This window comes from Podarcis pityusensis (assembly GCF_964106645.2).
Source record: "Podarcis pityusensis genome assembly, chromosome: 10".
Classification (NCBI taxonomy): Eukaryota; Metazoa; Chordata; class Lepidosauria; order Squamata; family Lacertidae; genus Podarcis; species Podarcis pityusensis.
Window position 1 is genome coordinate 29019769 of NC_138035.1, and position 14654 is coordinate 29034422.

Below are 14654 nucleotides of genomic sequence, written 5' to 3' on the forward strand. Positions count from 1 at the left end.
ACGTTAGAAAACTGTCTTCCAACTCCAAACCTAATGGTTGCAAAAGACCCGCTGAGACTGCTCCAATTCAAGCACTGAAGTCCCCACAAAAGAAATATATGTGCTTTGCAGAATGTGAGATGAGTCCATTCCAGTAGAAATCTCTCCATATCACAGCAGTCACTGGGAAACAATTAGTAGGGGGGAAGAACCATTGAGACTATGTAAGAACTCTTGCCTGGAGGAGAGGAGATAATAAACAGAACAGCGCCACAAGACGAGGCACCAGTGCTTCTGCTGAAGCCATTTATTGACCTGTGACTAGCATGGGGGGTGGGGCTCTGGCATAACTCCCTCAGTGTGACCCTTACCATGGAAAAGGCAGGATATACAAACTGGGAATTCTCCTAGGCTGCATCTGATTATCTGTGACATTCTGTGCAAAGTGGGAAAGGTAGTATTATGATTAGGACAGTGGGCCTTCTGCTGGTCTTGGGGCTCTGACGAAAGCCCAGCTTGGCCACCCTTCAGAGACAGATCTGGAAGGTAGCTACAGGTGGAAGCAAAGTCTTTGAAACCCGGTGATCTGATTTATTCTTGATGGCCCCTGCCATTGATTTTCGAGGACAGGTGATTTACTTAATTTAACTAATTATTGTAATATTAATAAATAGTATTAATAATAAAGAACTCTACAGCTTTTCTGCAGTTCTCACCTCAGTGTGGAGCAGGGTAGAGTGCAAGCTGGGAGTCACCCTTTTGGATCATTGTTAAGGGCCAAATTAGACTGAGAGGGGAAAAGAGAGAAGGGCAGAAGGGCTGCCTTTTAATATTTAATTCCTTTGAACAACAACAACACCAACACCCATCCCATCTGGCTGGGTTGCCCTGGCCACCCCAACAATTAAAAAGTAGGGGTGAGAGCTCTTAGTCCCAAATGTCGTAAACTATTTTTCAATTTTTATTGGATGCATGGAATAAATTACAGTATTAAATTGAAAAAATGGTCAGTTGTTTAATATGGAAAAATGTACATCTGCAGAGCCAAAATTCAGTGCACAGAGAAGCAGTCCATTGGAGAATCTACTAAGATATTTTACCAGCCTTTTTTCAAAAATAAAATAAGTTTTTAGTCCTCATGTGGTCAGTATATCAAAAGTTCAGAAGGCGTATGTCTGCACACTTCCTCATCCTTTCCAGGAGCCCCAAACCACCTCCCTCAGATATTACAAATACATTGCCCACTTAATATCTCACAAATCCTTTCCTATCCTCAATCCTTACTGAAAATTAAGCAATTTCACATATGCTTGGAATTCACTGTTGCTCTTAAGAGGAAAAGAATCCTAACAGGTGATTTCTGGTTTCAGAAGCCAAGCATTTCAATGCACAAACGTCAATCCTCCATTAATTTTTCTGTGAATATTTACTTGAGGGAAGGGGAAAGATGTTTTGCTGCATGCACTGGAAGTCAGGTGTTTGTCTCCACATATGCTCGCATGTCGGGGCCACTTTTTTGCATTACACTTTCAGGTCTGTGCCTGTTTTAAGCGCAGCTCTAAATACAAAATGTATGAATGTGACAAACACATTTCATCTAACCAGGGCTTTTTTTCCAGCCGGAACTCAGTTCTGGCACCTCTCAGGCGGGGACCATTGCCTTTGTAAGAGAACAAGGGAGGCGTTCATGGTGAGGTCTGGCACCTCTTTTCCTAGAAAAATAGCACTGCATCTAACACATGTACAACACAAGGACACTGATCTGCGCATCTGCCTGCAGTTTCCTATTGATCCAGCTTTGCCCCTGTCTAATGTGAGAAATGGCTTTGGATAGCAGAGGATAAGTGTGCGAGAGACTACATCTGAGTAAGTTATGGGAAAGGGCACAGGCATTCTCTTTTTATTTTTTTATTAATTGACATCCAAGAATATCATACACAGTCTTAAATACACATACAAAGAAAAGGTAAAACTAATAATAATAATAACAACCTTTATACCGTTAAATATTGATTTAAATTTGTACTTATACGTGCTCTTTTCTTATACTTTCTAACTAGACAAAAATAAACCAAAGTAAAATCCAATAAACTAAATTATGTCAAAATATACTTCCCGTCATTTCCCAATGTAAGTTACATTTACAACATTGAATGTACTTATATTTCTTACCTTACTCTTACTATATTTTCTAAGACTTTCTTATAACATATCATACCATTTTTCCTTATTTAATAATATTTAATTTACACAAGGGTCATTCAAACGCTGCCACAGATGTTGTGTCATTATTGTATTTTTGTAGGTACAGTATTTCTTGAACATATCCCATTTTTGCGTGAATGACTGTTTTGTATTTCCCCTTAATCTATTTGTCAATTGAGCCATTTCTGCATAGTCAAATAACTTATTCTGCCATTCCCTTACTGTTGGTACTTTCCCCCCTTTCCAGTTCGATGCAATTAATAACCGGACAGCGGCTGTCGCATATAAAAAGATTTCTCTTATATTTTTCTCATGCATGCACACTTGCTATCAAAGACCACAAATTTGCCATGAGATCACAGTGTCACACATGCAAACATGCAGAGACAGATCAAACCTTGCAGTCAATGCCTGGCATGTGCATGTCCAGACACGATACTCAGACACACCTGCTGGACAGTAGGTGTTTTGATTGGCGCACTGCACCCCTGGATCAGTTTTCCATCATGTCGAAGCCACCAAAACTGTAACAGGCTTGAAGAGGTGAGAAAGAAGCCTCTGGTGTGAAGGATGGCTCCCCAGGCAGCTTGTAATTAGGACACTCGCTGGGTTGCAGCTCCACCTCCCCTTAACTCAAGTGCATCTGATACACTCTACATGGAATTCCAAAGTTTAATTTAGCTTAACTCTTGGCTAGAATCAACAGCTGATAAATTTAGTTGGAGGGATTAAGGATTAAGACTAAGACCTCCATAAAAGGAGCCCAAAGACAGGAGACAGCAAAATCCAACAACCGTCACAAAGCCCACCATGAAAAACTGACGCAGAAATGCAGTTCCTGCTTCAGGCTAGGATTGGTGTCAAGGCTTGGCCTGGTTGGGCATCTGCTGAGGGCCACAATCTAAGAAGGAGCTCTCTGATAAGAGCCCTCAATGCAATTTCAGACATAAATAAAATTGCTGTTTGTGTGGATGGGAAGTATGTTACTAGAAGTAACATATCCATCATGTTTAGTACGCCCTGGTAGCCTTATCCTCCATGAGCTGATCTTACAAAAGGCTAGGGCTTTCCCCCCCAGCCAGAACTCACCAGAACTAGGTTCTGGCACCTCTCAGGTGAGCACCATTGCCATTAAAAGAGAACAAGGGAGGCATTTGTGATGAGTTCTGGCAATATCTCTTTGTCCACCAATTTCTACTAGGACCTAGCTGGTGAAGACTTGTCCAATAAAAAAGCCTTCCCTAGACTGCATTTCAGGTTTCACTCAGAAATTTATTGAAGGAAAGACTTTTGCTGATGAAGCTCTCATTTCAAATGAGTTTCTCAAGGGTGTTTTTTATTCTCTTAGCAGAAAGCATGCTGATTGAAATGTTTTCAGTACTTTCAATACAACCAAGGTGAATGTACAGACCACCTGGTATACCCATTGTGCTCTTGTCCAAAATAAAACTGACAATACGCATGATCACCAAGCCTCATGGAACGTTCACCAAGCCTCATGGAACATGTGCACATACTATTTCCATGAAGAGGGAATTGTACACATTAACTGGCCAGTATACATTGTGTTCATAAGGCAATGGGGAATGTGCACATCTAGACTGAATTTTGTACATTCTCAAGCCATTATACATGATACATTATACATGATCCCCAACAGGCCTTGTGGAATATGCATCTCCCCTCACCTCACCATGCCAGTATAGCTTAAAGCACCTATAAGCTGACAGAATTTTGCAGGATTGATTTAAGTACATGCTGAGGAATTTGGGGTTGTCCATTTACAATAGATTAAAGTGTTCTATCTTCCTAGTGCAACATACAGTTAAGAAAAGAAACAGAGTTTTGCAGTTAGGAAAGTAATGGGAAAATGCATTGACTGGTGTGAAATGAAATAACCCTTTGATGCTGGAGAGATATATTTTTAAGACTTCCAGTCTAGTGGTGGTTGTAATTTGTTTTAAAGTGTTTTTAATATTGTACTTTACATTGCTGGATCTTTCAGAATGAATTCTCAGTAGACACCAGACATGGTGTAACCTCCACATAAGCTTTGTGCAAGCAAATCAGGAGAGATGCTCAGTAAATAAATGCTCAATAAATAAGTCATTTGGAGCAGCCCTTAGTCACAGACAGTGTCAAATAGCATTTCAGAAGGGGTATTGGCCCAAAGAGATTTCTGGTGCTAAACCCTTGCTGCTTATTTTACAAGAATCATTAAGGCAGGCCTGACTTTCCATGGGATTACCGGGTCAGTTCCTGCCCTGCATTCCAGAGCTTCCTGTCGTGCCTCACATGCCACTTGATTAAGAGGGAGCTGAAACCGGCAAGGCAGGGGCCAAAGCCAAGTCATTAGCTGCCTTGAGGAATTCCATTCTCCTTCTTTCAAGGCCAGAGAAGGATGGACAGGGGAAGGAATGTGGGAGGTGGTAGATATGGAAGAAGGCTGTGCCTGCACAAGATTTTGCAGTGGGATGGATGCACTTCACTAGTCCATCTTTGAATTAAGCCTTGCCTGCATGGTCCTAGGTGTTAACACAATAGCATTTAGATCAAACTTTTAAACTGAGTGGACACATCCCAGCCAACTGTAATCCTAAAGAACTGCTCTCTTTCAGACTCTGGCCTTTGTCCTGCTAACTAACTCAGACCTGGAGTCGGGGCATCTCCCAAGGGCCGTCTGGCAGGGTCCCCTCCCTCTGGCTTTCCTAATGGCCCATTACCTTCCCTTGGTCTTTGGTTAATGACTGATTTCATGAACATGGAAGTTTGGCTTGTATTTTACACTTTGCTAAATCTGGCAGCCAATTGTATTACTCCAAGCCTTGATTAAATTCTAACACCTATCAGACCCAGGAATCAAGGGGAATCTGGCGTTCACAAATGCTGGCACCCACAACTCAAAGCACTATCATGACGGTGGAATGTTTGCAGTATAGAAGATATGTTGTATGATTTTGTGCCTCTTGTGCAGTGAGTCTCCTAGTAGTTGGATATCACCTCAAGGTATCTCTGTAAGTTTCTGAACCACGATCATGTGTGTGTAGCAGACACAAGAGGAGTAGTGGGCTGGAATCTTGTTCAAGTCATGCATCCCAACCCTCCTGTCTACATGGCTTAGCCAAGAGGAAAGATTTATGGCTAGCTGCTGACTAGTCCATCTTAGTGCTTCCCATAAATTAAAAAGCAGGACATATGTGGGTCAGGTTTTGGAGCTGTACTGTATGTCTTTGAAGACCGGGTTGGAGACTCCCACTCTCCCCACTTGTTTGCCCTTCTCGTTCTTATCTGCTGTGGTGTGGTGGTAAATTTTGAAGTGCAGGAACTCATCAAGACAAACTCCAAAAATGCAGACCCCCCCTCTCCCTCCCTCCTATACATAGGGATGGAGAGGAAGTTTGATCCCCCCATTTTAATATGAAACTATACTTTTCAAAGCAATGTGCAAGCTATCATTTCAAATTCACATTTCTCTGAATTTTGTGATGCAGTTCTCCAACCAGACAATATTAGCATAATGTGTGTACATAGGAAGAATAACATAAAAATGCATTATAGAATGAGACATTACTATCTATCTATCTATCTATCATCTATCTATCTATCTATCTATCTATCTATCTATCTATCTGTCATCTATCTATCATCTATCTATCTATCTATCTATCTATCTATCTATCATCTATCTATCTATCTATCATCTATCTATCTATCTATCTATCTATCTATCTATCTATCTATCATCTATCTATCTATCTATCTATCTATCATCATCTATCTATCATCTATCATCATCTATCTATCACCTATCATCTATCTATCTATCTATCTATCTATCTGAAAATTCAGCAGCATTTTAGTGCAAATTTATCCTAAAAACACATTTTTGTATGATTTTGACACACACAGTCAAAACCATACAAAATGTGTTTTTTAGGAGAAACATGCACGAAAATGCTGCTGAATTTTCATAAGGATTAAGGAAAAATATCACAGATTGGTACAGAAACATGAAGAACTGGAAAGAAGATGGGAAAAATGAGAAATGCAGAGAACCAAAATTGAGAGATTTGTCCATCCCTACTTATATGCATAGACATGTGTATTTGAATGTTTGTCTCATATATACTGAGGGAGGGCTGTATATAGCATAATTCCTAATTTACAGAGATCACCATGACTGCCACCCTGTGCATGGCTTCCTGGGCGTACAGCTCTATTAAACACTATAGGGCTTACTTCTGACTGCAGAGGTTCAACTTGTCAGATAAACTGAGCTTAAACAAAAGGTCTCCAGCCTTTCAATCTGATGCGCAAACAATCTTGCAAATAAAAGTGTTAACTTCTAAACCAGTAGTATGAAACAGGAACTTCATCAAAAGCAAGAAAGGCATATTCAGTGCATGCTTGGCTATTCCCCTTATCCTCCGACTTCCTCTAATCTGTCACAAACAAACCTGAAACCTCATTAACACCTCACACACCTACCAGAACAGGGAGGGTTCATCAGAAAGAAAGAAGTCCCAGAGCTGTGCTCCTTAGCACCTTCCCCCCGCTACACCACTGTAAATAAGTATTTCATTTATTGAAAATATTTTACCCATCCTTCATCACAAAATTATATTAGGGTCGGGTGCAATAACATAAGTCACAATAAGAACTTTCAACTTCAAGAAGGAAACTAACAGATAAAAGAGATAAGAAGCATAGCAAAGTCACCAGGGTTGGCCCTCCCATGAGACAAGGTGAAGTGACTGCCTCAGGCGGCAGGATCCACGGGGCAGCAGATCCAGCCTTCAGGGAATTCATTGCCTGCTGCTGCCGTAGTAGTAGTAGGAGCCAGTGTGGCATAGTGGTTAAGAGCAGTGGACTCGTAATCTGGTGAACTGGGTTCAATTCCCTGCTCCTCCACATGCAGCTGCTGGGTGACCTTGGGCCAGTCACACTTCTCTGAAGTCTCTCAGCCTCATTCACCTCACGGAGTGTTTGTTGTGGGGGAGGAAGGGAAAGGAGAATGTTAGCCGCTTTGAGACTCCTTAGGTAAGGTAAAGGGTAAAGGGACCCCTGACCATTAGGTCCAGTCATGGACGACTGTGGGGTTGCAGCGCTCATCTCGCTTTACTGGCTGAGGGAGCCGGAGTACAGTTTCCGGGTCATGTGGCCAGCATGACTAAGCCGCTTCTGGCAAACCAGAGCAGCGCACGGAAATGCCTTCCCGCCGGAGCGGTACCTATTTATCTACTTGCACTTGACGTGCTTTCGAACTGCTAGGTTGGCAGGAGCAGGGATTGAGCAACGGGAGCTCACCCCGCCACAGGGATTTGAACTGCAAACCTTCTGATCAGAAAGCCCTAGGCTTTGTGGTTTAGACCACAGCACCACCCACATCCCTTGAGACTCCTTAGGGTAGTGATAAAGCAGGATATCAAATCCAAACTCTTCTTCTTCTTCTAGTAGTGAAGGCTGCAGTTCACTCCTTGGAGGCAGGATCCGTACCTCCTTGGCAGTCCCCCAAATGGCACCTCTAAAGGGACCTCTGGGTGAATTGGAGGTGCTGCTGGTCTCCTCCCACCCGCAGGTTTTCTAAAAAAAGAAACTTGTGCCATATTTACAGTAGATATGTCAGGGAATTATGTTCCACAACCTTGTTAAATATAATTAAAGTCAACGATCAACTAAAAGCAGATTAAAACAGCTGCAATGTCCACGTGTTTGGGAGGGGAATGGGGTATTCCTAACAACTCTCAACATCCTTCACAAACTACAGACCCCAGAAATCTTTGCAGGAAGCCATGGCAGTTTAAAGCGGTACTTGGTTGCACACTGTGAATGTGGCTAGGCCATCGGGAGGGTTGAGAAAGGGAGTGAGGGGGAAGAAGGAGGAAATCTGTGCGGATGCTGTTGCACAAGGCCAGGAGTTATCCAAACATCCTGAGGCCAGCTTAGACATTTGCCTGATATCTGCCCTCCCTCCCGTTGCTTCTCAGCAGCACAGGACGGGTGTGTGTGCCTGGGTTGGCAGGCTGCTGAGAAGAGTTTCAAATTACAGAGCATCAGAGCCCTGGGCATAAAATTAGCAGCAGAGCTTTTTGGAGTGAGGCGCCAGCAGAAAATGTCACATTCAGCAGAAGGAGAAAAGCGGGAGACCTGGAACCTGAAGAATGATTTCTCACCACAGCCACCTTGCTGTTCCCCCACCCTTCCTCTCTCTCCTTCTATAGTTCTGTGCATCCTGGGAGACCCCAAAGCCTAGTGGCTTCTTAATAACAGAGGTTGGAGGCAGAATAATTAGATGGCGTGGCCTCCAAGCATCATCATCAAGGACTTTGGCTCACATTTCATTTCCCTCCTCTCTTCCTATGCAACCCCTTCCCTCAAATATGGCAAGAATTCACATTCTCCCTTCCAAGAATTTGCTCACAAAGAATGCCCCAAAAGACTAAGACGAGAGCGAGGCAGCCTGTGCTTTGATTCCTCCAGTGTTTCGGCCTAATTCCTGCTCAGCCGTTTCTTCCTTTGAAGGGAGGACAGCCGGTCACAAATTGTCCATAGATGGGAAGCATCAAAATCAATGCAAGTTTTGGAAGCAGAGGTGAGGAGCAGAGGTACCGAGGTCTGCAGCTTGCCAGCAATGTGTTCAGAATGACCTCTCTTCACACCTGAGTTGAGGGAGTGGGAGGACATATAATGGAAATCTCCTCTTGCTCTCTCTTCCCAGCCACCCCACTCCTCCTCTAGGGTGACCACTAGAGAGGGAGGAGAAATATTTAGTTCACATTTAAAAGCGAATCTAACAAATGTGCAATTTTTGAAAGGAGGCCACCCCCACCCCCTGAGTAAAGAATGATGGGAAACATAACACAATATGAAGAAGGGGGTAGGACCAGGTCCCTGGCTATTACAAGAAGCAGCACAGAAATGAAGGATCTTAAAAGAAACGTTGTACAGAGTTCCTTTGCTTTGGGACTGCTTAGCATAACCTGACCACATGTACTGTGGTAGGGAATCTTTCCCCCTTACCCTGAAAACACAGTATTTTTTCCCAAAATAAAAATAAAACCACAGTATGATTCTCATAATTATTTCCTCTTTCTGCCAGGGGTGAAGGAGAAATTCATTTTAATTCCTATTTAAAGGTGAATCTAACAAATTCACACTTTCTGAAATAATACGAAGCTTAGCCATCCTCTGAAATTTTCACTTCTCTCAATTTTGTAATGCATTCCTGTAACCTTGTAATCTGTACAAAAATGCATACACTAGTGTGAAGTGTGCAAAAAATGTACATGTTAGAGAAGACAACGTACAAAAACACATTATATTGGGGAACATTGATTTGCACAAATTTGCATATCAGGGGGAAAAATGCAAGCGAGTGTGTATTTTAGGAGAAAATGGCCCTAAAATGCTGATTAATTTTCTTGAGGACTTTTTTTTTAAAAAAGCACACTGATGTGGAAATGCAAAGAGCTGAGGGATGAAAAATACAAGAAACTGAAAGAAACTGAAACTGACAGATTTGCCCATCCTTACCTTCTGCAAGATAAACGCCAGCAGGAATCTTGCTTATCTGAAAAGAGAAGGGTGTTTGGTATTCATGACAAGTAACTCTAACAGTCACTGGCACACCTTGGTGCTGGCAGATACCAGGTCTCTTGTTCAATATCCATGCAGTACAATCCTATGCACATGTGTAAGTCCCACTGTGTCCAATGGGGTTTACTCCCATGGAAGTGTGCACAAGATTGCAGTCTGAGAAGCCTGGGGCTTAATGGTTCAGATGATTTCCTCTTCCTTCTCTCTGCACCCTTTGTACTTTTCATCATTGCTGACATGTGAGGTCCAGGGTTATTCTCCATCATCACTGCAACACTAAAAGAGGCCCTTTGTGCTCCTAACAGAGCTCTTCCTTTTTCTTTACACATCTGTAAGGGCTGGATCTACCAGTTGGCAGAGTGAGGCAGCCAGCTGATTTGGGTGTCACAAAGAGGCAGTAAACTATTTATTATGAGTTAGTTATTTAATTAGGAACACATGAAGCTGCCTTATACATGCACCAGCATTTTCTGCACTGACTGGCAGCAGCTCTCCGGTGTTTAAGGCAGGGGGCCCTCTCAGTCCCACCTGGAGATATGAGGGATTGAACCTGTGACCTTCTGCATGCAAAACAGAAGCTCAGCCTCTGAGTTATGGCCATTCCCAAATTTATTCTTGTTATCTTTTTTTTTTTTTACAGCCAGGGAGGGGATGCTTGTAGAACCTGCTGTCTCAGCTGCCAAGATAACTTATCTGGCCTTGGGCACCATGCACTTTGACTTGGATGGATGGGTGAGTGTGGGGTACCATTTGCTGTTCTTCCTCAGCGTCAGGGAATCTGATCCCCCTATGGTAGGCTTCCAGGAATAGATAGATAAGGAAGGTTCCTACTAATGTCTTTTATTCAATGTTCACAGAGAGAGGCTTAGAAATGCAACCTTTTGGAGTAATGGTGTTGCTCTGAGTAATCCCCACCCCACTTCCCTCCTCAATCATCAACAGCACCACCCACCTTACGGTGGCTGCTTAGGGCCATTTGTCTCTGAGCTCTTTGCTCTCCTACTTTCAATGCTTGCCGGGTTCTGGGAGAAGGGGGTCTGGAATGTTTTCTAGTGATAGTGAGTCAGGCAGCTGCTCCAGCTCTACTTCCCCCTCCTCTTCTCCCATTATTTCCCGACTTTGCCCCTCATCTACCTCTGAGCTGTGACCTCCTGCAAACCACTGTGGTAAATCTATACTTTCTTGCTTTTCTCTGGAAGGTTCAGGCTGGGGGGGGGGTGGTCTCCACCATTCTTTCTATCTGTCCAGTCCCTGACACTCAGGCAGCAGAATGTTGCTGTTGTTGTTGTCTCCAGCAGGTCCAGTCCAGAGGCATTTTGCTACCTGAAACAAAAGAGAAGATGGTGGCTGAATCTTACTTGAGCCCTGGAAAACAGGACCACACCCTCTGGCTGCCCACTGTGAGATCAGGATTCTGGACTAGATGGGACATTGGCCTGATCCAGCAGGGGGCTTCTTCTGTTCTTATCAGTGGCTTTTTGAGTACAGGACAGGCATTTCACACACAGCTCAACACCTCACCACCACTCCATGTCCTGCAGCATCTGCTGCCTGAGGCTGCCACCTCCCTCTGACAAAATGGCAGGGCTAGCCCTGGCCTCCAAGTTCCTTTGAAAAGGAAGACATTTGTGTGACGATAGGTGCTCTAGCCTAGGCTTTTAGTACTGCTCAGGAATATGCTGATGGTGTTTCGTGGCATCTCATTCTTCAACAATGTCTCTGAAGAGCAGCCAAGCAGCTCAAATGCAACATCCATTAATCTGTTCCTCCAGAGCAGCTCAATCTGGTGCTCAGAGAGGGGAAAACCTTGAAAGGAGATTTGTGGACTGTGTGCAGCATACCTTGTCCAGCTCCCTTGTCTTGTCCTGGTCCAATGCCAGAGGAAGTGTGGGGCTCGTCAAAAGCTGCAGCACCCCGGAGAGCTCCAAGTAAGCAATTTGCTCCAGTCAGAGGTTGAAAGCAGAAGGAGGCCTTTAAAGTCCTAGTCCCCAGACTCCCTCCTCCAGCCTCTACCCCCTGGTGGAGAACATCAGAGGCCAACCCTCTGGCCTAAAGATGGGCACTCCTCTTCCTCCTCCTCCTCTGTTCTGTAGCCTCCTTCCAAATGCTGTTGGTGCCAGTGGGAATCCATATTGTGGCCCTACAGGTCTGAGTGGTTCTTCTGGGGGCTCCTGTCCAGCAACCTCAGGTCCACTGGTGTCCTGGTCTCCACTGGTCGGCTGAGAGCCTTGAACTTGATCTGGCTCCTTAAGCTCTACAGCCTCTGGCTCTGTGTCTGGATTGCTGGTGGGTTCAGGGGCCATGTCACATCCAGACACCCCAAACGGTATGCAAAACAGCAACAACACCTTAAACAGGGAACCTCCAGCTCACATTTTATTTTTAATCACTGTACTATAAAACATTAGTATATTGTATGGTCTGTATTGCAAAGAAAAGGCACGGCTAGTGTTGGGGTTGTGCATAAACCTCCAGGCTCCAGTCCTCTTTGGGCTGTGAATTTCAGTGCATTGTCACAGTCAAGCCGTCAGCACTCATCCTGATCTAACCTACACCACCCTGTTCTTGTGAGGATACAATGCTGCTCTGCCCTCATTGGAAGACGGCCGGGGTTCAGGTGTGCAAGAGAAATAAAATGCGCTTGCGATCTTAAGAGGCTGGGAAACCATAGCAAATCCCACAATGTAAAAGTCAGTGTGACAAAAGAACTTTGGAGTGTGTGGGAGATCCAGAGAAAGATGCTGTTTCTAAGGCTCAAAACAATTAATATCTGTATGTGCCCTTGTTAACCTGCGCAGAGGCAAAAGCACAGAGCTGGTTCTTTAAATAGGCTTAAGCCCACAGCTCAAAAAGGCAAGCAATTAACCTGTGGAGAGGGCACAGTGAATACTGAAGAATTTATTTAGCGCCCCTTTTATAGCATTCCCTGGACAAAGAGAAAATACTTGAAAAGCTGGAGAAGGGTACCTCGAGGAGACATGACTTTGCATTACAAAAATCACCTGGTGTTTCATAATCCTTACCTTTCCCCCCTTTGAATAGATATGGTACCTTATCTGGGATTGCTATCCTGCACACCGGATTCAAGTGTCTCTGAATTCAATAGGATTTACTTTTGAGCAGATATGCACAGGGCTGCATGGTAACTTGGCTCTTGTGGATGTGAAACCTTGCACTGGTTTAAGGTGAAACCAGAACACACAGGAATTTCAAATAGATCTTAAGAACTGCTGATCTGATTCAGAAATAAATACTTTGTGACAAAACTATGTATAAAATCTGACAGTGGATATGCGTGATATTATTTCTGCTATATATCTGTGCTGTCTCAGGAACAATGCTCATGTCCTCTCCTGAATTCACCTCTGTTGGGAGATTTCTTTTTTTTTTTTTAACCAGAAAAATAAAGTGATGGAGAATCATATTGCTAAGCACTGCCAGATGCATTTAGAGCTGGAGATGTAATGCAACGTTGCCCCCACCAGAGATGTAAAATTTCAAGACAGTTGAAGTCATAGGGGTTGGTGGGAAGAAAATTGAACTGTAAGCAGTACATTTCATCAAATCTTAAACTTCTGTTAAACCACTTTTAAGAGTGTGAAATGTTTGAAGGGTAACATAGGAAACACACCAACACTGTTCTGTGGTTCAGCAAATTTTTGAAATGTTAGAAGTATAAATACCTTAATTTAATTAAAATTACTATTGCAAATACATAGATCTGCTGCAACCCAGGTCCTAGTCCTATACTCTAACCACTACACCAAACTGGCTCTGCATTTTTGAATTTCCTGCATCTCTAGATGAAACGTAAACCCTATCTTAGCTGAAATATGGACATGCAGTCTAACAGAATTTGTTTGTTTTGACCTCAGGGTTACACACACAGTAGATGTAGGGGTGCCTCTCTCTTTCTTTCATCTCTCCCTAATTAACAACATTCATGTATGCAGGCCCAGAGCATGTGGCTTCCTCAAACGCTTTACATGCCATGTGTAAAAATAATCTCTCTTCCCCTTTCCCTCATGAACCAACAGGCCGGATCTAGCTTTTGTGCGTGGTGATCGGGCCTCTCATGTCCCTCGGGTTTTCTGAGGAGGAAGCACAAGGACTGTGGTTAGAAAGTTCTGTTAACAGACACCCCGGAGAAAGGAAAGGTGGTGCTGAGTCTGCCTTCTTGGGTTACATGAGGACTGGACACAGTCAGCACTGCTCGAGGAACGAAGGCCTCATCTGTGCCACACATTTAAAGCAGTATCATGCCACTTTTAACCAGCCCATGGCTCCCCTGCCCAAAGAATCCTGGGAGCTGTAACTTGTTAAGGTTGCTAAGACTCGTTAGGACACCCCCATTGCAAGGTTGCAGTTCCTAGAGTGGTTTAACAATCAATCCTTCTTCTCTGGAAACTCTGGGAAGGCAGACTGCTGTGGTTCCCTGCAGTGCAACAAAACCAGCACCTGGAATGTTTTTTATTATTATTATCTGTTAACTTTCTTTCTACTCTTTAGGAATGGTGAATTTTATTCTATGATTGTGTTTTGTCCCACTTGGATTTATTGTTAATACTGATTTCTCCTCACCCCTTTGCCTTGTATCGTCATTAGGGTTGCCACCCATCCCTAGAAAAACAGGTTTGCCCTGTTTTTGCACAAAAGTGTCCCCTGTCCTGTTTGGACTTCAAATGGGACACCTTTCCCCCCGTATTCAAGCTTGGTGGGCCCAAAATGGCGGTTGCATCGCTGTTGGTGTGACTGACAAGAAAAATTTACATTTGCAGCTTTGTCCCCTTGGCATGTGAGCTCTGGAAGGCTCATTGAAAGGAATCTGGCCCTCAGTGGAGAGAGCCAGTGTGGTGTAGTGGTTAAGAGCGGTA

General features: G+C 43.6%; 1 protein-coding gene across 1 annotated transcript in view; it reads right to left on the minus strand.

Annotated features, from left to right (window-relative positions):
- Window positions 1-2658, minus strand: part of PVALB (parvalbumin) — a 43907-nt gene extending 41249 nt beyond the window's left edge. The window contains exon 1 of the mRNA XM_080971868.1: window positions 2634-2658. The gene's annotated coding sequence lies outside the window, so the exon portion shown is untranslated. The remainder of the gene's footprint in view (window positions 1-2633) is intronic.
- Window positions 2659-14654: the final 11996 nt, after the last annotated feature.